This window comes from Daucus carota, chromosome 2, assembly GCF_001625215.2.
Source record: "Daucus carota subsp. sativus chromosome 2, DH1 v3.0, whole genome shotgun sequence".
Lineage (NCBI taxonomy): Eukaryota > Viridiplantae > Streptophyta > Magnoliopsida > Apiales > Apiaceae > Daucus > Daucus carota.
Window position 1 is genome coordinate 23815207 of NC_030382.2, and position 26489 is coordinate 23841695.

The 26489-nt window shown below is 39.8% G+C and overlaps 1 non-coding gene and 1 pseudogene across 1 annotated transcript; one reads left to right on the forward strand and one right to left on the reverse strand.

The window, feature by feature from the left end:
• Nucleotides 1–20896: 20896 nt before the first annotated feature.
• On the reverse strand, nucleotides 20897–22436 carry LOC135150466 (uncharacterized; annotated as a pseudogene).
• A 1399-nt stretch (nucleotides 22437–23835) lies between these two features.
• LOC135150924 (small nucleolar RNA R71) lies at nucleotides 23836–23942 on the forward strand. The gene has a single exon (XR_010289385.1). It is a non-coding gene; the product is annotated as a small nucleolar RNA R71 (small nucleolar RNA).
• The last annotated feature ends 2547 nt before the right edge of the window (nucleotides 23943–26489 follow it).

Genomic DNA, 26489 nt, shown 5'->3' on the forward strand with positions numbered 1-26489 from the left:
GACATGATCACGCAAAAAGTGATGTCGGATATCTATGTGTTTTGACCTTGAGTGCAGCACAGGATTTTTCCTTAAATCAATAGCACTTGTATTGTCACATAGAATTGACACAACATCAAATTTAATATTATAATCTGGCAAAGTTTGTTTCATCCATAATATTTGAGCACAACACTTTGCAGCAGCAATATATTCAGCTTCCGTAGTGGATATAGATACGGAATTTTGTTTCTTTGAAAACCACGAAACTAAACATCCACCAAGGAACTGACACATACCACTAGTACTTTTTCTGTCTACCAAATGTCCGACATAATCCGTATCAGAAAAACATACTAGGTTAAATGGTAGACCTTTTGGATACAAAAGGCCAAGGTCAACGGTGCCTTTTAAATATCGCAAAATTCTTTTTACGGCAGATAAATGAGATTCCTTAGGGGCAACTTGGAATCTTGCACATTTACAAACACTATATTGAATATCGGGTCGGCTAGCAGTTATATATAATAAACTTCCGATCATTCCACGATATTTCTTAGTGTCAACGGGTATTCCTTTAGGATCTTCCGTTAATTTATCCGATAATTACATAGGAGTAGAAATGGGTTTGGCATTTTCCATTTCAAATTTCTTGAGCATTTCTTTACAATACTTTGATTGTGAAATATGAATGCCCTCATTGGATTGCTTAATTTGAAAACCCAAAAAGAAATTTAATTCTCCTATCATACTCATTTCGAATTCCTTGTAGAGATTATCATTTGTTGATCCAAAAATGATATCGTCTACGTATATTTGGACAAGTAATATATCATCTTTTTATTGTCTTGTAAATAAGGTTTTATCGGCAGTTCCCATCTTAAAATTATTTTCTAATAGGAATTTGCTTAACCTTTCATACCAAGCTCTTGGAGCTTGTTTTAATCCATATAGAGCCTTGTATAATTTATATACATACTCTGGATTAACAGAATCTTCAAAACTGGGAGGTTGTTTTACATATACTTCTTCTTCAAGAATCCCATTTAAGAAGGCGGATTTAACATCCATTTGACATACCTTGAAACCTTTATGACACGCAAATGCTAAAAGCATTCGAATTAATTCTATTCGTGCCACAGGGGCATAGGTTTCATCGAAGTCTATACCTTCCATTTGAGTATATCCTTGAGCGACTAATCTCGCTTTATTACGAACTACCGTTCCATTTTCATCAAGTTTATTTCTAAATACCCATTTTGTTCCAATTATGGAAGTATCTTCCGGTTTTGGAACGAGTTTCCACACTTTACTTCGAGTGAATTGGTTTAATTCATCTTGCATTGCAGAAATCCAATCCTCGTCAAGTAAAGCCTCTTTAGCAGTCTTAGGTTCTATTTGAGATAGAAAACTAAGATGATTCACAACGTTTTGAACTTGTGAACGCGTTTGAACTCCTTTACTTAAATCACCCAAAACATTATCTAATGGATGACTCCTTATAATAGAAATTTCTTTAGGGAGTTCTCCATCTTGATTTAACAATTATAATGGATTATTAGGAGGGGAAATCCCAACGTCCAAATTTTCGAATTGTCGAATAACATCTTCAATCCCATCTTGTTGTGCATCTTCTTTATCAACAAGATCAATATACTTTGAGGGTGGTTTTGTTTCATCGAAAGCAACATTCATGGATTCTTCCACCACAAGAGTTTTGAGATTGAATACTCGGTATGCTTTACTATTTGTTGAATAACCGAGAAATATACCTTCGCTTGATTTAGGCTCAAACTTTGTAAGGTAATCTTTAGAGTTTAGAATAAAGCATTTGCATCCAAAAACTCTAAAATAACTAAGTTTAGGAGTTTTGCCAAAATAAAGCTCGTATGGAGTCTTTTGAGTTATAGGGCGTAACAAAACTTTATTTAGTTATAGCGGTAGACATAGCTTCAGCCCAAAAGTATTTAGGACGACGATTTTTATTAAGCATAGTACTTGCCATTTCTTGTAATGTTCTATTTTTCCTTTCAACTACTCCATTTGATTGAGGAGTATAGGGAGCGGAAAAATTATGAGTAATTCCATTTTCTTCAAAAAATTCAGTGAAGCTAGAATTTTCAAATTCTTTACCATGATCAGTTCTTATATAGACTATGGTATTGTTTTGTTGATTTTGAATCTTTTTGCATAAAGACGAGAAAGACTCGAAAGCATCACTTTTGACTTTGAGAAATTCCGTCCACGTATATCGTGAAAAATCATCAACAATAACCAAAGTATAAGAACATCCTCCGAGACTTTGTACGGGTACATGACCAACTAAGTCCATATGTAATAGCTCGAGAGGTCTAGAGGTAGATACCATGAATTTAGCTTTGTGAGATGCCCTCATTTGCTTGCCAATTTCACAAGCCTCACAAGTATGATCTTTTTGATAGTTCAACTTTTGTATACCTCAAACACAATCATTTGTTGATATATTCTTGATCAACTTCATATTAGCATGTCCTAATCTTCGATGACATAACCAAGGATCATCTTGAGTAGATATTAGACAAACATTATTGTGCTTGCTTATATCACAAGTATACACATTTTTACTACGAGGACAAGTAAGGACTAATTTTCCATCCTTATTGAGAATTGAACAATGAGATGGATAAAAAATTACCTTATAACCATTATCACATAATTGACTTATCGAAAGTAGGTTATACTTAAGTCCCGTAACTAGTTGCACATTGGCAATCTTAATATGTTCATTTCCAATATCCCCAATGCCAATTATATTACCTTTGCTGCTATCTCCAAAAGTGACAACTCCAGCGGTTACCTTTTTAATGTCGTTCAAAAGAGATTTATTTCCCGTCATGTGCCTTGAACAACCACTATCGAGGTACCACATGTTTTGCTTAGCAACAAGGCAATCCTACAAAATAAATAAATCAATTAAATTTATAGGTACCCTTTTGTCTTGAGGGTCCTGGGGTTAGCATTTGATAATAAAGATAAGGGTTTGAAGTAGGAAGAACATTTCTTGTAGCATATTCATTTCTAGGTGCATTGTTCCTATCTTCATATCTTGAGTTATCATAGTACCGTGTATCTCTCGAATCATATTTATGAGAATTTGCATATTGATACACATGATTTTTATTATTTGGATAATGCATTGTATTTTGAGAATTGAAATCATAACTTGGTACATGATAATTCCTAGATGATTGACCATTTAGAAATGTGTTGTTCCTTGTATCTCTATATTGAAACGGTATAGGCTTTTGATGATAATTAAATCTTGGTTGCCTTTGCTCATTAGGAACATTTTTGTATGGTACATATTTTTCATCCTTGGGATTTTGTTTTGTTCCTTTACGAACCCATACATGCTTCCCCTTAAATTCACCATTCTTGAATTTGCAACTTTGAACGTCATGTCCATTTTTATTGCAATATGAACATTTTAGTGTAGGTGAACTAGAAGCTTTTTGAAAGATTCGTTCCTTTGGTTGAACATTGCTCTTTCTTTGAGCATTTTTATCATATCCCAATCCTTCATGATTATAGGATATTTTAGAATGTACCATTCTATCCAACATTTCATTGCCTTTTGTAAATCGTTGAATCGTCCGTTCAAGATCATTTTTATCATTGATTAAGGCATCAATCTTAGCATTTAAAATTCTTTCTTGATCTTTGCATTGTGCTAAGATGTTGGAATGTTCATCCTTGATTTTGCGAGTTTCTATTTTGAACTCTTTTTCTTTTTCTTTAAGGATTCGAGCAATTTCGGTTTCGAGCCTATCTTTTAGATAACTCGTAGTTGATCTTTCTTGAGTTAGTGACTCATTTTGGATTTTCAAATTTAATAGATCAACATGAAGCTTTTGAATATTTTCATTTAGTTGAAGCTTCTCATCTTTTATTTTTTCCGTTTCTAATATCAAGGAAACGTTCTCAATTTCCAACCTTGTAATTGCATCCTTGGATTTCATAAAGGAATCTTGAAGATTTACCATTTCTTCTTCAAGTTTAATTTTTGATTCCTTTACCCGAGAAAATTCTTTTTGTTGAGTTTGATATATATCTTCAAGCTTTCCTTTCTCGGACCAAGTGGTGAGGAACAATTGATCAAGATAATCATAACGAGTATTTACTTCCACTAATAACTTGATGAACTTACCTTTTTCCATATTTAATATATTCAAAATAGAGAGTTTAAGAAAAGGAATATCAACTAAAGTTGGTGAAGAAGAACTTACCTCTTGGTTAGTAGTGGAGATATCCGTTGATGTAGAAGCATCTTCGATTGCCATCAAACATAGACTAACCACTTCTTCACTTGCTTCGGGAGATTCCTCATCTTCACTTAAATCCCAACCGTTTTAGGCCACGAGAATTCGACCCTTAGAAAGTTTAGGACATTCTCGTTTATAGTGACCCGGTTTTTTACACTCGAAACACACATCTTGTGTTTCCTCCGGATTTTGTTCTTTTGGTTTTGGAGGAGTGTAAATATTATTGTTGCTCGTGTTGGTATTATTATAGCCATTCGGACTTTGGTTAATTTTGCCTTTATAGCCCGAGTTGGTAGGAAAATTACTCTTATAGTTAGGAGAATAATTTTGAGAGTAATTAGGCCTTCCATTAGAGTTAAAAACTTTTTGTTGATTATTCGATTTAAGGAAGCCTTTTCTGTACCTTTGAGCTTTTCTTTGAAGCACACGGCGAAGTTGTCTCGTTAGTAAAGCAATTTCACTTTCGTCGAGATTTTGAATTTCCTCGTTTAAATCTTCGTCATTTTTATCTTCATCGATTAATATGGAATTTAATGCAATATTTTTCTTCTTGTCTTCCACTTTGGGAACGACAATATCTGGAACATTATCTTCCTCGTAAGCACGAAGGTTTCCGAATAGATTATCGATGTGATAGTCATTGAGATTGTTCATCTCTTTAATAGTAGTGACTTTAACTTTCCAACTTGGTGGGAGAGATTTAAGAACCCGACGATTCTTTTCATTTTGAGTATAGTTCATCCCGAGTTCAGATAATTCATCGATTATACGAATAAATCTTGTTTCCATATCGATGATATTTTCTCCATCTTGGAGTTTAAAGTTCTCGTATTCTTGGATCAAAGTATCCATTCGAGAATCTTTTATATCCGTAGTACCTTCATAGGTTACCACTAATTTGTGCCACATTTCTTGTGCCGACTTGAAATTGTTTACTCGTTTATATTCTTTTTCTGCAAGTGCACTTGTGAGAACCATTTCCGCTTTAGCGGCGATATTCATTCTATCTTCTTCTTCGTGAGTATATTCACTTACTTTCTTTTCGATAGTAAGATCATCGACAATTTTAGTCGAAATAATTGTACCATCTTCTATGGCCATCCAAACTTTGACTCCTTGAGATCTTGCATATATTCTAAATCTCGTTTTCCAAGTAGCAAAGTTTGTACCATCAAATAGAGGAGGTCTAGAATTTGAGAGACCTTCACTACATCCGATGGCATTTATATAAGCCATGTTGTTCGCACAAAATCACGCAAGCGTACGTGGTCACAAGTAGTATATAATCAATTTCAGTTCGTTCCCACAGAGACTGGTGTATTCAGAAATATGCACTTATGCACCAATGTATGATTATTATTTTATGCTTAGACAAATAACGATTTGGATGGTTTTATCTAAATTAACTAATTAAAGTCGAATTATAACTAATGATTAACTGGATTACTATTTAGAATAAAACATGGGATTCTAACTTCATTGTATACTTCATTCAGAGTTATGCCTTATCGATATGTGATGGTTGATAACTAATCAGATAATACGAAACTGATACACGCTAACTGTCGTTATACGTGCACCATACTGTTCCACATCCACAATTAAGATAGAAGGTAAACAGACACCAATTATGCTTAGACCCTATATGTCTATATAATTTGAAAACATAACGGTTGAAGAACAAGTTATCTATCAAGATTACATAGGGCGATGCAAGATGGGTAAAATCACACCACTAATCATGTATATCGAATACATAATCCTATGTTCGCATGGAAAGTTCTAAATCAATATATCCACTGTCGCTTCAATAAAGATTAACACACAATCAAAGATGTTAGCTACGCATCCAAGACGAATAAGCACAACCAATATGAAGAAATCAAACATTCATCACACAAATAAATAAGGCAAATCAACTACTGAAATCCATAAATAAATCTTCTAGAATCCCACGATAATGATTAGTTCATAATCGAACTTCTCATCATCGTGGGATTAAGAGTAAACATGGTACTGAATAGGAAAAACAAACTCAAAGTACGAGAATAAGAGTTAAGAAACAAATCTGAAACGAGCATCCAGAGTTACGCCTACTTAGAAGAATTACTAAAGTAAAAGTATGAAATTCGATCTTGATCTTCTCCGTAGCCGTCACGTGCTCCTTGGAATGATTCTAGGTTATGTTTTTAGTCCCCCAAGCTTTTCTTTAACTTACCCAACGATCAAGCCTTCAAACGGATCAGAAACGGGCAAAACGGGCCTAAATTCGCGCCCAGATTGTGGGGCGGGTGCGCCAGATTTGGGGCATGTGCGCCAGATTTGGGCTTCATGGAGAAGCCCCTACAAATTCTCAAAGTCAGCTTGATGTGGCTCCAATAAATGTGGAGTCACAGCCCCCTTCTTCTTCTCAACCTATCTTACACATACATGATCTCACTATTTCTACTGTTCAAACACAATCCCCCACCTCTTCTGTGGATGTGGAATTAATTCACACCACACTTGTAAATTCTCCATCTTTGGACTTCATGGAGAAGCCCCTCCCTGAGACTGATTATCATCATTTTGATGATTTGTTGGATCTTTCTCATCCAATTTCTTCTACTGTGACAATGTGTTCTGTGGATTTACATTCAAAATCAATCACTACAGACTCAACTGTCACAACTTCTTTGCCTTTTTCTTCTTCATCTTCAACTGATCTCCTTCATCAGTTGAATAGTGTTTGTCCTTCAACTGATGTGCTTGACAGCCTTCAATAGTTGAAAGCCTCCACTACTCATGTTTCAACTGATGTCCCTCATCAGTTGACAACTGCTGCTACTTCAACTGTTCTACCTTTCTCTACAGCAGTTGATCACATGGTAGCACAAACACTCTTAGGATTGGGTGATGTGAGCTCAGGAGTGGAGAGGCAGCCTTGGGTGCTGGCAAAAGGATAGGGAGTGGAGAGTCTGGCTATTTTTTTCAAGCCAGGAAAAAGGAGAGGAAATGAGTGGCCCTTTAGAAAGGGTAAGTGAGGGAGAGGTAAGGTGTGTGGTGAGCCAAGGGGAGCCCTTGATGCAAGAACAGAGAGAAAATGAGAGAAATGCAGGTGTCAATGAAGGGTTTAGTGAACAAGAATATCAAGCAGAATACATATCCATATTGGATAGTGTTTCACTAGACCCTGAGACTTTTACTCATAGAATGTCTACTGTTCAGGCCTTTGCTAGACTGGACAATGAAGCAGCTGAGAGGAGTTTAAATCTAATTCACACTACATCATCCATGCTCAGAGCAAAGGAGGCACTTGCAGCTCTGCCTGCTAATGGTGGTGATAATTTCCATTATGATGATAGTGATAAAGACCTCAATGAAGCTCTTGAGGATTCTCTTGGTGAAGAGCCTACAGTCTCTCTTCCTTCTTGGCTCTCCATTTAGTCTGCCAATGCAACTGTGGTCAGTCGAGTTGCAAAGGCAAGCCACCTCACTTCTCCATCCACAAGCTGGGAGCTCTTCCTCTTCTCCATCCATTACTGCTACTTTTGCCAGTCAAGCCCTTGAAAATCTCAGACTGCACAAGTATCAGTCTCTCCATTTCCAGAAAAAAAACCGAACATCTCAACTCTCTCATCACTTCTGTTAAAGCAGACTTATCCAAACAGATTGATGAGAAGTTCTCTACACATGTCAAGTCTGCAATGTCTTCAACTGAAAAGAAGCAAGCTCAATTGGAAAAGAAAGTGGAAGCTCTGGAGGAAAATGTCCAAGTTTTGAACTCAAGGATGGAAGAGATGCTCCAACACCAAAGGGTGCAAACTGGATTTCTCCAACATCTTCTTCTGACATCTGGCATTTCTCTTCCCAGTCCTTCTACTGCACTTGATGCTAACAAAAAGGGGGAGAAAGAACCCTTGCCTTCTCCTGCAGAGTTGGTGAGCAGAATTCCTCCTCCTTTCCATACTGCTAAAGAACAAAAGAGACTTGAAAGACTTGCAGCTCTGGACTCCATTGAAAAGAGATTGGCTCTGTTGGATAAGAAAGCTTCTGCAAATTCACCATCCACATCTGCAGTTCCAACCTCTTTTCCCACAACAACTACAATTCTCAGGGTAATCACACCTGAAATTGTCATGCCTTCAAAGAAAGAAAAGGGTGAGTCATCATTTGTGAATGAATTCAAAGCCACCCTATTTCCAAATAGTTGTGGTTACTCTAGGCCTGGCAAAGACTCAAGTTCAATCTACTTTCCACCAGCTAGGCTTGACAAGAATGAGTATAAGCTTTTGGGCCAAGAAATCAAGAGCTACAAAGATTCTACAGATGTGGCTTTAAAATCACATTTTGCCATCATCTACAGAGAAGGCCAAAAGCTGTTCATTGGAACTAGCCATCCTCACTACTCATTTGCAAAAGCTGAAGAGGTGGCCAGAGATTGTGAAAGGAAAGAGTATGAGTCTCAACTCTCTTTGAATCAAGAAATAGATGTTGATGAAAGATATGCTATTGAGCTTGAAGAGGAGTTGGCAGCTGAACTGCAAAGTGAAAATAGAATGGCTCTTGAGAATTCTCCAAAGAAAAAGAGAGTCAAGTCTAGATCAAAGATGCCTGAGGCTGCTAAGAGAAGAGAAGAAGTGCCTGAAAAGTCTGTACCTATCTCAAAACCTTCTTCTCCAATCAAAGACACCACAGTGATGCATCCAGATGTCAACTACCATGATGAGCCAATTATGCCAAAGGAGGAGCCAATTGATCTTGACAATATTCCAATCCCAGCCTTCCTTGTTCAAGAAACTCCAAAACCAAAAAAGAAAGTGAAGACTGCGCCTATGAAAATGGCTAACCCTCCAAAACCTCCAAAAGAACCTGAAAATCCAGATGACTATCTTGTCATAACTAACATCGAAGAAATTTCTGAGTTGGAGCTGGAGTTGGATGATCTTCAAGAAGTCAGAGGAATAGAAGCAACTTCAAAGCTTCTTGAAAGATTAGTATTCTCATACAAAAGCAAAGTTGATGTCACCTGGCCTCTTCATAGGGTTCTGAGTTCTGAAGGATTCAGTTCTCTAACCAAGATTTATGCTTCCATGAAGAGGACAGGAGGATTTACACCACCTGCCAAGAAGATGGTATTGAAGAGAATCCTTGAAATCAGGAAGGAATGGTCCTCAGATGCTAGTCTACAAAGAAGGCTGAAAATCCCCTACACTGGAAAGAAAATTCACCATGAATTAACTCCAATCATGGAGTTCAGGGATAGTCAAGGTGTTAGGAGATTTTTAGACCTAAAGATCAACTCAAGGTTGCTAGCTTGAATACTTTGAAGACTCTCCAATCTAAGCTTAACAGACAGGACAGTGATGAAGAATGGTTCTACAGGATTTTTCAGAAACAGATTGATATACTTGAAGAAAAGCTTAAGTCCAGAAGAAGAAGATCTTCTAGGAACAAGTAATTGTTCGCAAAAATCTACACGCAAGCGCACGTGATCATAAGTAATATATTTGTTCGTTCCCACAGAGACTGGTGAATTAAGAATACGCACCTATGTAACAATGTATGATCAATTTTCACTGCCAAGACAATTAACAAGGATGGTTTCTTTTATACTAATAACTAAATTTACTAATCAAAAGCAGAATAGGAAAACACATGGAATTCTAACTTCATTATCGAATTCGTCTAGAATTGAAATTACTGATTAACATGCGACTGTTGATCCTAATCAGACAACACGAAAGTAATACATGCCAACTCTCGTTGCACACATATCATACCAATCAAAATCCACAATTAAGATAGAATTCTCATGGACACCAACAAAGCTCAGACCCTATATCTCTATAGCGGTAGTGTAAGCAGAGAGGTTTAATAACAAGTCGTCTATCGTGATTACACAGGGTGATAAAAATAGTTCAAGTCTACCACAAATTATGTTTCATTCACATAATCCTATGTTTACATGGCATAGTTCTAAATTCAATCATCCACTCTCGCTTCAGAAAGAATTAACAGACAACTTAGAAGTTAGCTACGCTCCTACGAAGAATAAGCACGGCTCATGCAAAGAAATCAACGTACGTCACAAAATCAAGTAATTAATATTCTTAACTAGACTACATCGATAAATCCATTAGAATCCCATGAAGGCGGTTAGTTCATAATCGAACTAATCGACATCATGGGTTCTAGTGAAAACATGATAAATAAACTACGAGAATTAAATGGAATAAAAGTACTTGAATTAATAATAAAGAACACAACGTTACAGATTTGATGTTCACGATCTCGCTCAAAACTGTCACTTCCTCGCTAAGAACGATCCAATACAAAACTGATAATGTGCTTGATTACAAGAGAAAAACTAATTTATCTATAATCCGATATTCTATGATACATAAAACTACTACGAGGCTAGGGTTTTACACATGAGAAAATAAAGTGCATTGACAAAGTCAACCGGGCCTCGACCGCTGCTAAAATCCATCAGAAAAGCTTCGAAATTCGGCCCGGGACACTTCTGCTGGGCGTGGCCGCGCTAAACTAGCGCAGGCGCGCTAGTGGTCCCAGTGGATAGCGCGGGCGCGCTAACAACTAGCGCGGGCGCGCTACTGTCTGGGACTGGCAGCCCGTTTCTTCATTTTTCAGCTCGTTCTCGCGTGCATGCCCTTCCTCGCTCTAGTACCACTTCCGTAGGTGATCACGGTTGCATTTAGCACATGCAACAAGCCCTTTAAACCCCTAGATAGCTCTAGTGGACGAGTGTGTTCTCGTGAGGGTTTGTAGAAGATGTACCCACAAAATCCCAAGTCGTGATGAATCCACAATTCTCTATTCTTGCAAATAATGCACCAAAAACAACCTAAGATGATAGAAAATCACTTCATCACCTCAACTCGTGACCTGCACAGAAAAACAATAAAAACACATCAAAAGACACAAAACACTTAAGTACAACCAACCAATTTAAGTGGAAATGAAGGCCTATAAGTGTGTATAAATACCACTTATCACACCCCCAAACTTAAACTGATGCTTGTCCTCAAGCGTCAACGACACTATACAATAATACAATGCAATGCATGAATGCAACTACGTGATGAATGAGTGAACTATGAAGTAATTGCCTGGCCAATTATAATACCTCAGATTGTGCTAATGTTCTCGAATTTCATCTCTCTCGCTACCAAGTCAATTACTCTTCTATTTACAAGTGTGGAGTGCCAGTGTGTGCAAGCATGCTCTTTTATTGAGACAAGACAAAAACTACTACTCCCACAGAATCCCAATCAAGAATCATAAAAGTTTAAAACTAACACCCCGTCACTCAAGTCCAACTAAAAGCCAAGGTCCCAAAGAATGTCCACACCCTTCTATTTTATTCACTATTTTTTTTCTTTTTATTGGTGATTAATTGCTCGGTCTAAGGTCAGAGCGCTTCGCAGTGTAAATGCGTTACGAACACCACAAGACTTCACACACCAATTATTCACTCTATTCTGGTGGTTTATTTAACCGTGCAATGGTTGAGATCCCTAAAGATTTATGCACTAGTACCCATGTAGCGAGCGTTGGGTCAACAATCCCAAACCACGAAGGGCCTTAGGTTGTTAGGCACAAAGTCCCCTCAGACTTAATTACTCGAGTACTAATGAGCTCAACCTAGTTAATTCTACCACTTATTTTTTTTTTAGTGAATTTATTTACTACTATTTCTTTTTTTTCTTTTTTTTTTCTTTTTTCTTTTTTTTAGAAAGGTATATCTACTCCTCAGTTCCCCCAAACTTAAGATTTACAGACCTAAGCTGAAGGATGCTCAATTCAATCCTAGAATTCATGGAATTTCGTCTAAATCCTATCTCAAGAACATATGTGAATTACAATTTCCAACACAAGCAATTTCCAAGTACTAACCTAGCATTGCAATTGAAACTACTAATCAAGAACTACGCACATAACTCATCATAGGCAATTAACTTGGCTTAACTTCATAATTCATGCAAATGCTCGTGATACTAACTACGACAATTACCACTAAACATGTAAAATAAATAAAAATGTGCAAAATAAAAAAAAACGTGAGAAATAATCAAAGCAAAATAAAATAAACGTGAACTACATGAACTAACTAACACATGCAATAATAAACTACATTATAATAATATGCTCTTCCTTAGATTACCACCCCCAAACTTAAAATTTTCAATGTCCCCATTGAAAGTGATAAAAAGGCTAGAGCACCCACATACCTACTCGGAGTCCGAGTCCTCCCCCTCCTCTGCTGGAGGTGAATCAGGTGGAGGATACTGCATCCCTGCTCCGAATACTGGCCACTGAACTGTGACCCCCTGTGCCTGAAAAGCACTACCAAGAGCCTGTGTCAAGTCAAACGCAAACCTCTGGTGGATGTCATGCATAGTGTCCATCCGTCTCGCTAGGCGGCGATAATGAACATCTCCCATAGGCTCGGAGCTCCTCTCCGTCTGTGAAGTACCAGCTCCAGAAGCTCTAGGACGCTCCCTCCTAATAAATTCTGGATGTCCCCCTGGCATCTCATCATATATGTACCCGAGGCCTCGAGGGTGGGGAACTCCTCCTTCCCACTCCGTCATCCGGCTGATCGCCGAATGATCAATAGGTGCTGCTGGTAACTGTAATTGCTCGTTGGCTGGCCAACGAACACCGCTTGCTCGACATAGCTTCGTAACAATTGTGCCATATGGAATGGCACCAGTGGTTCCTCCCTGTAAGAACTTCAGAATCCCCTGATGAATAACATGTCCCAGATCAATATACTTGCCCGAGACAATCCCAAAGAGCAGAATAGCTCTATCCACTGTCACCTCATGCCCATGTGAAGATGGCATGATGTTAGCACAGATGAAGGCGTTCTACGCCTTCGCATACCGGTTCAACGCGGCTGCTGGAAACGAAACATGTGCTGGCAAAGGAGGTGCCGTCATCTTCCAAGTCGTATCCGGCACACACATATCATACACCAACCGCTCAAGATCAACCGGATCATCATCAAACCGGCGTTTGGCACGCCCAATCCTCTCAACAACCCAATCTTCTTCATTACGGCGCTTGGCACGCCCCCCAATCACTCTACGGATCGCCTCCGCACTATAATCCACACGGATTCCTCGCACCACCGTGAACCCATCGCGATTCTCCTTGGCATTAGCATAGAACTCGCGAATAATAGCCAAGGGAACCGCTTCCGGAGCCTCGCAAAAAGACTCCCATCCCCTCTCTTGAATCATCTTCAAAAGATCACCATCTTCCGCCGTGGGTAAGAATCCCCTCTCCTTGACTATCGACTTATTCATAAGCCGTTGAAACTCGTTTCGTGCACCATCGGAGGTGAACTCAACCTCACCCATCGAGGAAGAATCGCTAGATGTAGGGGCTTGGGTGCTTGGTCCTTGTGATCTTCGGGCTCTTTTGGGTGCCATTGATAGAGATTTAGAGTTGTAAGAGATTTGTGTGTAGTGGGTTTGAGAGATTTGATGGTGGTTGTGTGTATGGGTGTGTATGTATATAAGTAGGGTTTATGGAATTAGAATATGAATTGGAGATGGGTTTTGTGTTTATATAGGATTTTGAGAGCTGAGTTAGGGTTATGGAGGATATATTTCGGGCTAGGCATGCAAAATTAGGATTGTGGGCTTTTAAAAACGAAAAGAAAATATTTTTGGTGAGAAAAATCGACTTCTTCGCAGACAGTAGCGCGGGCGCGCTAGTTGCAGCGCGGGCGCGCTGAACAACTTAGCGCGGGCGCGCTAGACACTAGCGCGGGCGCGCTAGTGACTGTCACCCAGGGCCGAAATTTCTCGTTTTTTGCGTTTTGGGGTTTACAACGGTACAACATGGTTCCAATGCGTGGGTTGCCTCCCACGAAGCGCTTGTTTAACGTCGTTAGCTCGACGTGAAGTCCAGAATTAATCCGATTCCGATGAAGTATCCTGTGGAGGATACCTCGTTCCATAACCAAACGAATCCCAAGTAACATTAACATCTAATGCTAAGAATGCTTCAGCAAGAGAGTCCGTTAATATATCAGCAAAGCGACCGATTCGTTCTTCAACCGCGTCAATACGCCGGATTATCCTTCGGTATTGTGCTTCATTCAATGTTGACTCAGCAGGTGATTGAATTACAGATTGGCTACTCGCACTGCTAGAAAGTAGAGGACAAGTGTCTCCACATGAATTAGAAATTGTGTCGGAGTGAGCTCTAATTCTGTGCCAATTAGTCATCTGAAGTTCCTGAGTGACTTCGACCGCTTCATCATCCTCTGATTCTTCCTCTTTTGGAATTTTCCACTTTAGGTCTCTGTGCTCAGCAGCAGCCAAGTTCTCTATCAGTTCGTAAGCATCATCGAAGCTCTTGCTCCATAGATTTCCTCCAGCTGCCACGTCTAACACTGCTCTACATTGACCATTAAGACCCCTGTAGAAATAATGAATTGCCATTCCAGGAGGCATGCCATCTTCATTGAGATTTTCGAGAATCTTCTTGAACCGGTCCCAAGCTAAACAAAGATATTCTCCCGAGAATTGAGAGAATTTACTTTCGGTGTTTCTGATAGCTGATACTTTAATTAGAGGATAAAACCTGGTACAGAATATTTTCTCCAACTTGTTCCAGCTATTAGTAGTGCTTGCCGAGAGAGAGAGAAACCACGATCGTGCTACATCACATAGCGTGAATGGAAAGAGTCTCAGCTTCACTAGATCCTTAGGTCCGATATTGAAATCCAATGCAATACTGAATTCCTCGAATTTCCTTAGATGCAGGTTTGGGTCCTCAAGAACAGACCCCCCAAATTGAATAGTATCCTGCAGCCTGAGAATGATTGATGGCTTAATTCGAATACCCCTGGCTGATATCGCTGGCTCAATTGTGTCAGCCTGATTATCATTGATTTTCAAACGAGAAAATTCATGTGACGCCTCACCAACTGCTGTCCTTGCATAATCCATTGTTTCAGAATCAGAAGAAGAAGATGAATCCATTTCTTCCTTACGAGCTTTAGAACGTGTTAGCATAAACGCGACTCAAGTACCTGAAATAAAGAAAAGAAGAAAAGTGAGAAGAGAATAGAATCCTAGTCAGTGAATTTTTATGCACACTGATGACAAGTACATAAACTAATTAATTAACACCGAGTCCCCGGCAGCGGCGCCAAAAACTTGTTCGCAAAAATCTACACGCAAGCGGACGTGATCATAAGTAATATATTTGTTCGTTCCCACAGAGACTGGTGAATTAAGAATACGCACCTATGCAACAATGTATGATCAATTTTCACTGCCAAGACAATTAACAAGGATGGTTTCTTTTATACTAATAACTAAATTTACTAATCAAAAGCAGAATAGGAAAACACATGGAATTCTAACTTCATTATCGAATTCGTCTAGAATTGAAATTACTGATTAACATGCGACTGTTGATCCTAATCAGACAACACGAAAGTAATACATGCCAACTCTCGTTGCACACATATCATACCAATCAAAATCCACAATTAAGATAGAATTCTCATGGACACCAACAAAGCTCAGACCCTATATCTCTATAGCGGTAGTGTAAGCAGAGAGGTTTAATAACAAGTCGTCTATCGTGATTACACAGGGTGATAAAAATAGTTCAAGTCTACCACAAATTATGTTTCATTCACATAATCCTATGTTTACATGGCATAGTTCTAAATTCAATCATCCACTCTCGCTTCAGAAAGAATTAACAGACAACTTAGAAGTTAGCTACGCTCCTACGAAGAATAAGCACGGCTCATGCAAAGAAATCAACGTACGTCACAAAATCAAGTAATTAATATTCTTAACTAGACTACATCGATAAATCCATTAGAATCCCATGAAGGCGGTTAGTTCATAATCGAACTAATCGACATCATGGGTTCTAGTGAAAACATGATAAATAAACTACGAGAATTAAATGGAATAAAAGTACTTGAATTAATAATAAAGAACACAACGTTACAGATTTGATGTTCACGATCTCGCTCGAAACTGTCACTTCCTCGCTAAGAACGATCCAATACAAAACTGATAATGTGCTTGATTACAAGAGAAAAACTAATTTATCTAAAATCCGATATTCTACGATACATAAAACTACTACGAGGCTAGGGTTTTACACATGAGAAAATAAAGTGCATTGACAAAGTCAACCGGGCCTCGACCGCTGCTAAAATCCATCAGAAAAGCTTCGAAATTCGGCCCGGGACACTTCTGCTGGGCGTGGCCGCGCTAAACTAGCGCAGGCGCGCTAGTGGTCCCAGTGGATAGCGCGGGCGCGCTAACAACTAGCGCGGGCGCGCTACTGTCTGGGACTGGCAGCCCGTTTCTTCGTTTTTCAGCTCGTTCTCGCGTGCATGCCCTTCCTCGCTCTAGTACCACTTCCGTAGGTGATCACGGTTGCATTTAGCACATGCAACAAGCCCTTTTAAACCCCTAGATAGCTCTAGTGGACGAGTGTGTTCTCGTGAGGGTTTGTAGAAGATGTACCCACAAAATCCCAAGTCGTGATGAATCCACAATTCTCTATTCTTGCAAATAATGCACCAAAAACAACCTAAGATGATAGAAAATCACTTCATCACCTCAACTCGTGACCTGCACAGAAAAACAATAAAAACACATCAAAAGACACAAAACACTTAAGTACAACCAACCAATTTAAGTGGAAATGAAGGCCTATAAGTGTGTATAAATACCACTTATCAGTAATCTGCTTAGTCTAGAGGAGCATAATCATCTGTATATTTTTCTAACTCTTGTATTTAAATTCTGCATTTTATTTGATTTGTGTTTTGTTATCATCAAGTGTAGAATTTATGTCTGCATCTTCTCCAATCATAAATTGGGGGAGATTGTTAGGAATCAATAATTTTTGATGATAACATAAACACTTTGTACTATGTTTTATTTAGAATCTTTATCAAATTTCAGTTGTAATTGTTATACTTCTTATCTTTGAGAATTATCAACGGATGGGTAGAATAGGATGGCTAATTGTAAATATCCAATGCCATGTAATTTTAACTATTCAGCTGATGAAGACTGGGTCATGTTTCACCTGATGAAAACCAAGCATTCAGCTGAAGACAAAGTATTCAACCGGATGATGCTAAGGAATTTAACTGATGAGACTGGAACAGCATTCAGCTGATGAAGTCTGTAATTCGTTCAACTGATGAAGTCAAGAGCAGTTGAAAGTAACTAGTGCTTTCAACTGATGAAGCAAAGAGCAGTTGAAAGTGACTAGAGCTTAAGTCTGACAAATCACATGGATCGAATTACATTAAAATAGACATGGAAGCCTGATTAGGAAAATAAAGAAGAAGCAGAAACATTCTTATCTCATGCAATGTAATCTGGATCAAATCAAGATGATGGTCAAAGATGAAGACATCTCAGAAAGCATGCATAAGACAAAGATGTGCAGCATTGTTTTAGATTAGAGTGCAATTTGTATTATAGTTAAAAAGCTTTGTAAAACTTGGGGTATATAACCAAGTTAGTAGCATTAGTTGAACTTGTTCGAAAAGCTTGAGAGAAAATCCGAGAGTTAGAAATTGTTCAAGTGATGAACCTGCAGCTGTGCGAATTGTAATCAATCCACAGATTCTTCAATATAAAATCTCACGGGTGGATCATTCAATCCACCCGTATTTTTAATACTTGGTGTTTTTCTGTTTTGTTGTTTTAAAGTGTTTGTTTTTGAATCTTTTATTTTTGTAAAAGATTGTATTCAACCCCCCCTTCTACAATCTTTCTTATTGTTAGTGTAAAATAACAGTTGTAATCCACAGTCAACCCCCGAACTACCGAATACCCGTTCTGATCCGCTCGGGCATTGGCATAAAACTCCCGCACAATACTCATCGGCACCGGCCCCGGCGCCTCACAAAACGACTCCCACCCCCTATTCTGAATCATCTGCACCAATTCACCATCACCCGGTGAAGGCAAGAACCCCCTCTCCTTAGCAATTGGCTTACCCATAAGCCGAGTAAACTCGTCTTGAGCCTCCGGAGTTGTGAACTTAACAACCTCACCCCCCAAACTCGATGAATCCAAGGATGTGGCTCGTACACTACTACTTTCGGCTCTCCTAGCTCTCTTAGGTGCCATTGGAATGAAGGTGTGTAGTGGGTGTAGAGATTTTTGGAAGATTGTTGTAAAAAGAGAGGTAAGTGGTGTAGGAGTGTGTATATAGGTGAATGTATATGGATATAGAATTTGAATTGGATTAGGACAAACTGTGTTTGAAGAAGGAGATGAGATTGTGCTTGTGGGTGTGTATGGAGTTGTAAGTATATGTATGTATAGATGTAGATTGAAAGAGATGGAGTTGGGGTTGTGTTGGGGGAAATTTAGGGCTTAAATTAGGTTTTGGAAGGCTGGGAAATAAACAAAAACGAGATGGGATCTGTCTAAAACGAAGCAGAATTTTTTTTTATATAAGCAGCACTGCCCACTGCCGTTCCGGTGCAGGTGCCCCGGCCACGGCGCAGGCGCGCCTCTCGCGCGGGTGCGCTGCGCTTGGCGCGGGTGCGCGAGAGAGGCAGTGTGCTTCGAGGCTGGGCGCTTTTTCGCTTGCTGTTTGGAGCAGGTGCCCCGGCTTTGGCGCACCTGCCCCATTCGGTCAGTGGAATTTCACCCCAAAAATTTTTCCAACTCAATTTTTTTTAAGAAGTAAAACATGAAAAAACGTGTGGGTTGCCTCCCACGAAGCGCTTGTTTAACGTCATTAGCTTGACGTGAAGCCCCACAATTTAAACAATGGATAGAACGAGGCTTACCGACTCGCGATTCACCGTTCCTCCGAAATATGGCTTCAACCCCTGACCATTCACTTTATATGATTCCTCCAGTGTTGTTTCATAAATTTCTATGGCACCATGTGGAAACACCGTCTTTACTATGAAAGGACCCGACCATCTAGATTTCAACTTCCCCGGAAATAGTCTGATACGAGAATTATAAAGTAACAATTGTTGGCCAATAAAGAACTCCTTTTGCACCAACTTCCTATCATGCCATCTATTGACTTTTTCCTTGTAGAGTTTATTGTTCTCATACGCCTGAAACCTAAACTCGTCGAGTTCGTTAATTTGAAGCATTCGCTTCTCATCAGCAGCTGTCATATCAAAATTCAACTTCTTTAAGGCCCAATATGCTTTGTGCTCTAACTCCGTGGGCAAATGACATGCTTTTCCATAGACCAACTGAAAAGGTGACATCCCCAATGGAGTCTTATAAGCCGTTTTATAGGCCCAGACGGCCTCATCAAGCTTCAACGCCCAATCTTTCCTCGAAGGACTCACAACTTTCTCTAAGATTCGCTTGATTTCACGATTAGATACCTCAGCTTGCCCATTTGTTTGAGGATGATAAGCAGTGGCAACTCTATGATTAATACCAAACCGTTCCATCAGCGTTGTGAACATGCGATTGCAAAAGTGTGATCCTTCATCACCGATTATAACTCGAGGAGTACCAAAACGAGTGAATATGTTCTTCTGAAGAAAACTGATGACTACCGCTGCGGTGTTGGTTGGTAAAGCCTTGACTTCAATCCATTTAGACACGTAATCCACAGCGAGAAGAATGTAGAGATTATTGCAAGACGAGATAAAGGGTCCCATGAAGTCTATGCCCCACACATCAAAGATTTCAACCTCAAGAAGTACATTGAGGGGCATTTCATCATTTCGAGAGATATTACCAACACAAACTGATGAGCGTCCTTGAAGAGTGTAGGCCAAAAGAAACCCGCCTGCAAAATATGAGCAGCTGTCTTCTGTCCTCCATAGTATCCTCCATAAGTAGAGTCGTGGTAAGCTTGAAAGATTCCTTCAATCTCACTGTATGGAATGCACCTTCGGATAATCTGATCTGAACCTTGTCGAAACAAGAATGGCTCATCCCAACGATACCACTTCGCCTCATGAAGAAACTTTTTCCTTTGAGCATAAGACAAATCGGGAGGAATGACATTACTCACCAAATAGTTAACTATATCGGCAAACCATGGCTCTTCTTCTTGAACCCCAAATAGTTGTTCATCAGGAAAAGACTCGTTAATCAAAGTGGTGTCCTTGGATGCTCGTGCTTGATCTTCCAATGGAGAAAGATGATCAGCCACCTGATTTTCAGTACCTTTCCTATCCTTGATCTCCAACTCGAATTCCTGAAGCAAAAGAACCCATCGAATCAACCGAGGTTTCGAGTCTTTCTTCGATACCAGATACCGAATAGCAGCATGATCAGTGTAAACCAACACCTTTGTCCCAAGCAAATAAGACCTGAATTTCTCGAATCCATAAACAATAGCCAGTAGTTCCTTCTCCGTGGTAGTGTAATTTAGCTGAGCACCATTGAGAGTCTTACTAGCATAGTAAATCACGTGAAAGATGTTATTCCTCCTCCGACCAAGCACGGCTCCCACTGCAAAGTCACTAGCATCACACATCATCTCGAACGGCTCATTCCAATCAGGTGCAGTAATAACAGGTGCTGTGGTTAACTTCTTCTTGAGAGTTTCGAACACATCCAAGCAATCTCCATCAAATTTGAAGGGCACATCCTTCTCTAACAAGTTGCACAAGGGTTTGGTGATTTAAAAAACCGTTGATAGAAACCCGCGTGACCAAGAAAACTCCGAATCCCCTTTACTGAAATTGGTGGAGGAAGATTTTCAATTGTCTCCACCTTAGCTTTATCCACCTCAAGACCCTTGTTCGAAACTTTATGCCCAAGAATTATGCCTTCTTGAACCATGAAGTGGAATTTTTCCCAATTAAGAACGAGATTAGTTTCCACACATCTTGTTAGCACCATCGTCAAGTTGCTCAAGCATTCATCATAAGAACACCTCAACATTGGTACCAATCATCTCGGAGAAAATAGCCATCATGCATCTCTGAAGAGTTGCTGGTGCACCACAAAGTCCAAAAGAAAGACGACGGAAAGCAAATGTGCCAAAAGGGCAAGTGAAAGTGGTCTTCTCCTGATCCTCTGGTGCGATACAAATCTGATTATACCCTGAATACCCATCAAGAAGACAATAGTACTCATGACCGGCTAACCTATCAAGCATCTGATCAATGAAAGGCAACGAAAAGTGATCTTTTCTGGTGGCTTTATTGAGCTTCCGATAATCCATGCATATTCTCCAACCTGTGACTGTTTGAGTCGGAATGAGCTCATTCTTCTCATTAGCTACCACAGTCATACCTCTTTTCTTAGGCACCCATTGAACAGGGCTCACCCAAGAACTATCCGAGATTGGATAAATAATGCCAGCATCAAGCCACTTAAGAATCACCTTCTTCACCACTTCTTTCATGATTGGATTGAGTCTTCTTTGATGTTCAACAGTGGGTTTACTACCTTCCTCGATCAGAATTTTATGTTGACAACAAGAAGGGCCGATTCCCTTGATATCTGCAATAGTCCATCCAATGGCTGATTTGAACTCCCTAAGAATTCTCAAAAGCTTTTCTTCCTCGATACCTGAAAGGTTAGATGCAATAATTACAAGTAATGTGGAAGCTTCGCCAAGAAAGGCATACCTTAGGTGTTCGGGAAGTTGCTTAAGCTCAAGTTTAGGAGCTTCAACAATAGAGGGTTTCAGCCGTTCATGAGAATCTTTCAACTCCGATAACCCAAGAGATTCAAATGGAGGATCCATCCGTCTTCTCCAAGGAGAAGCATTTAAGTATTGAAGGTGTTCTTCTTCCTCCTCATCTCCGAATTCTGAGTCACTTGATAGAACTCTATCCAAGATGTCAGTTTTCAGCCTGTTATCGATTTCCGACTGAGCTGCAGCTTCGAGAACATCCACTTTAAAGCAATCCTCCTCGTCCGATGGAAGTTTTATAGCATTGAACACGTTGAAAGTGACCATCTGATCTTGAACTCTCATTGTGAGTTCACCTTTCTGTACATCAATCAACGTCCGCCCTGTCGCTAGGAATGGTCTTCCCAAGATGATGGGAATCTTCTTATCTTCCTCGAAGTCGAGAATGACTAAATCAGCAGGGAAGATTAGCTTATCCACCTTTACCAACACATCTTCAACTATCCCCCTTGGGTATGTAATCGACCGATCGGCCAGTTGCAAAGACATATTAGTAGGTTTCAACTCTGGAAGACCAAGTTGCATGAAAATAGACAAGGGCATCAGATTGATGCTAGCTCCCAAATCACATAAACATTTGTCGAATGACAATTGCCCAATAGTACACGGGACTGTGAAACTTCCCGGATCTTTCAGCTTCGGGGGCAATTTCTGCTGCAACACAGCACTACACTCCTCGGTCAAAGCCACAGTCTCCAATTCCTCAAGTTTGAGTTTCTAAGATAGAATACCTTTCATGAATTTAGCATAACTCAGCATTTGTTCTAGAGCCTCCGCAAAAGGTATGTTGATTTGTAATTTCTTGAAAACCTCTAGAAATTTAGCGAATTGTTTGTCGAGCTTATGCTTCTGAAGTCTCTTCGGGAAAGGGGGAGGTGGATATACTTGCTTGACCCCAATATCAGCTTTAGGACTAGACTTCTCGGCTGATTCCTTGCTTGCTTCCTCGTTGATTTCATCCTTGTCAGCTTCAACAAAAGTTTTTCCACTATCAGACTCAGATGAGAGCATGGGTGTTTTAACCTGTTGATCACTCTCTTCCTTGTTTCGCTCTGTTGCTGATTCTTTTTCCTTCGTAACCTTTCCGGACCTCAAGGTGACAGCCTGTACCTGTTCCTTCATCTCTTTCTTGCCCAGATTGGCCTCGGTATCACTAGGAAAGGTTCCTTGTGGTCTGTTTATCAACACGTTAGCAATCTGCCCAATCTGGTTCTCCAAAGTCTTGATTGACACCGCTTGGCTTTTAACCATTAGTCTTAATTCTTCCAATTCTGATCTTTCATTGGAAGACTGTCCAGCCACCCCATTATTTTGTTGCTGGAATCCAGGTGGATGGAATTGCTGCTTCGGTGCAAACTGTTGTTGAAAACCAGAAGGGTTAAAAGGTCTAGATCCTTGCTGCTGAAACTGTTGTTGCTGTTGTGGCATGAAGTTCTGATTATTGCTCCAGCTGAAATTTGGATGATTTCGATTATTCGGGTGATAAGTAGCCGGAGCTGGCTGCTGAGATCTCTGAAAATTGCTCACAAACTGAGCTGACTCGCTAGATATGGCACACTGATCAGAAGAATGTGCACCAGCACAAAGCTCGCAAACTGAAGGTGGCTGCTGATTTCCCAGATTTGCCAAAGAACCCACCTTCATAGTAAGAGCCTTAAGCTAAGCAGTTAGAGCTGTAGTCGCATCAACATCTAAAATTCCTGCTGCTTTGCCCCGATGAAGACGCTGAGTCGGATTCTGATATTCATTTGCATCCATCATCTCGATCAACTCATAAGCCTCATTATAGCTCTTAGCCCACAGGGCTCCACCTGATGCTGCATCGAGCATTGGCCTCGATTGAGGACCCAAGCCATTATAGAAGCAATTGATAACCATCCAATTAGGCATCCCATGATGTGGGCACTTTCGAAGCATCTCTTTGTAGCGTTCCCAAGCTTCACATAAAGTTTCACCATATAGCTGAGAGAATTGAGTGATAGCATTCCTGATTGCAGCTGTTTTGGCCATAGCGAAGAACTTAGTAAGAAATTTTTGAGCCGGATCTCCCACGTCGTAAAAGATCCTGCAGGAAGAGAATGCAACCATCTCTTAGCTTTATCCCTCAGAGAAAATGGGAACAGCCTCAATTTGATGGCCTCGTCAGTAACACCATTGAACTTGAAAGTGTCACAGATCTCAATAAAATCCCGAATATGCATATTAGGATCCTCTGTCGACGAACCCCCAAACTGCACTGAGTTCTGTACCATCTGAATAGTGCTCGGTCTGATCTCGAAAGTGTTGGCCTCGATCGCTAGCCTGACAATGCTTGACTGAATATCATTGATTTTAGGCTCAGAGAAAGCCTTAAGAGCCTTAGTATCACGATCAACTGGTGGTACTGGTGGTTGGTCGCCCATTGTAGTGCTCACTATCGTTTCTGCTTTTGCCAATGCTTCTTTACGGGCCTGAGAACGTGTTCGCCTACACGTCGCTCAAGTACCTGAAACACACACAAACGAAATAAGTGAGAAAAGAATCCAAGTCACTGAACTTTAACGACCACTGATGACAAGCACATAAACTAAAATATAACACCGAGTCCCCAGCAGCAGCGCCAAAAACTTGTTCGCACAAAATCACGCAAGCGTACGTGGTCACAAGTAGTATAGAATCAATTTCAGTTCGTTCCCACAGAGACTGGTGTATTCAGAAATATGCACTTATGCACCAATGTATGATTATTATTCAATGCTTAGACAAATAACGATTTGGATGGTTTTATCTAAATTAACTAATTAAAGTCGAATTATAACTAATGATTAACTGGATGACTATTGAGAATAAAACATGGGTTTCTAACTTCATTGTATACTTCATTCATATTTATGCGTTATCGATATGTGATGGTTGATAACTAATCAGATAACACAAAACTGATACACGCTAACTGTCGTTATACGTGCACCATACTGTTCCACATCCACAATTAAGATAAAAGGTAAAAAGACACCAATTATGCTTAGACCCTATATGTCTATAGAATTTGAAAACATAACGGTTGAAGAACAAGTTATCTAACAAGGTTACATAGGGCGATGCAAGATGGGTAAAATCACACCACTAATCATGTATATCGAATACATAATCCTATGTTCGCATGGCAAGTTCTAAATCAATATATCCACTGTCGCTTCAATAAAGATTAACACACAATCTAAGATGTTAGCTACGCATCCAAGACGAATAAGCACACCCAATACGAAGAAATCAAACATTCATCACACAAATAAATAAGGCAAATCAACTACTAAAATCCATATATAAATCCGCTAGAATCCCACGATAATGATTAGTTCATACTCGAACTTCTCATCATCATGGGAATAAGAGTAAACATGGTACTGAATAGGAAAAACAAACTCAAAGTACGAGAATAAGAGTTTAGAAAAAAATCCGAAACGAGCATCCAAAGTTACGCCTACTTCGAAGAATTACAAAAGTAAAAGTATGAAATTCGATCTTGATCTTCTCCGTAGCCGTCACGTGCTCCTTGAAATGATTCTAGGTTATGTTTTTAGTCCCCCAAGCTTTTCTTTAACTTCCCCAGCGATCGGGCCTTCAAACGGATCAGAAACGGGCAAAACGGGCCTAAATTCGTGCCCAGATTGTGGGGCGGGTGCGCCAGATTTGGGGCATGTGCGCCAGATTTGGGGCATGTGCGCCAATTCAGCAGCCCTCTTCTTTGTCCATAACTTTTGACTCGCACATCCCAAGAAACCTACACATCACAACACTAAAACATATCAAAAACATCAAAAGCTTGAGGCTAGATCATCCATTTAAGTCAAAACGAAGGCTTCCAAGTGGATATAAAATCCACTTATCACATGCCGGATCTACTTTTTCTTGTGCTTGTAATTTCAAATAGCACGTTTAAAAGTAACTGCTCTGATACCAATTGTTAGGTCCGATACGAGGATAATTAAGCTAGAAGGGGGGGTTGAATAGCTTAATCACCAATTTAAAAATTTATGCGGTGTAATAAAAAGTTTATCCCCTTTTTAAAACTTGTGTCGAGAGTATGAGCAGTATATATGTGCGGAAGCAAAGAGCAGAGAAAGTGAAGTACCACACACAAGGATTTATCCTGGTTCGCAGTGGCTAACTCAACCTAAGGAGTCCACTCACCCCTACTCCAGTCCCCGAGCTCCTCCCCAGACTCGAGATTTTCTCTACTATAAAGATACTCCTTTACAGTAGGCGGAGAAGCCTTTACAAATATATCTTGGAGCGTAACTTCTCGTTACCTCCTCACTATAAATGTAAACTTACAAGACTCGTCTTGGAGCGTAACTCCCCGTCACCTCCTCAAAGTCGTTGTACCCCGGGTGTAGTCTTTGAACTTCTAAACTTTTGCGGGTCTTGGACTAAGGTCTTAGGTCTTGGGTCTTTCCTCTTCCTCACGGTGCAAAGACGACTAACTCCCTGTTAGCATGCCTAGGACTTGGGTCTTGAAACGAGATCACCTCACTTCACTTTTCCTCACTACAAAATTCA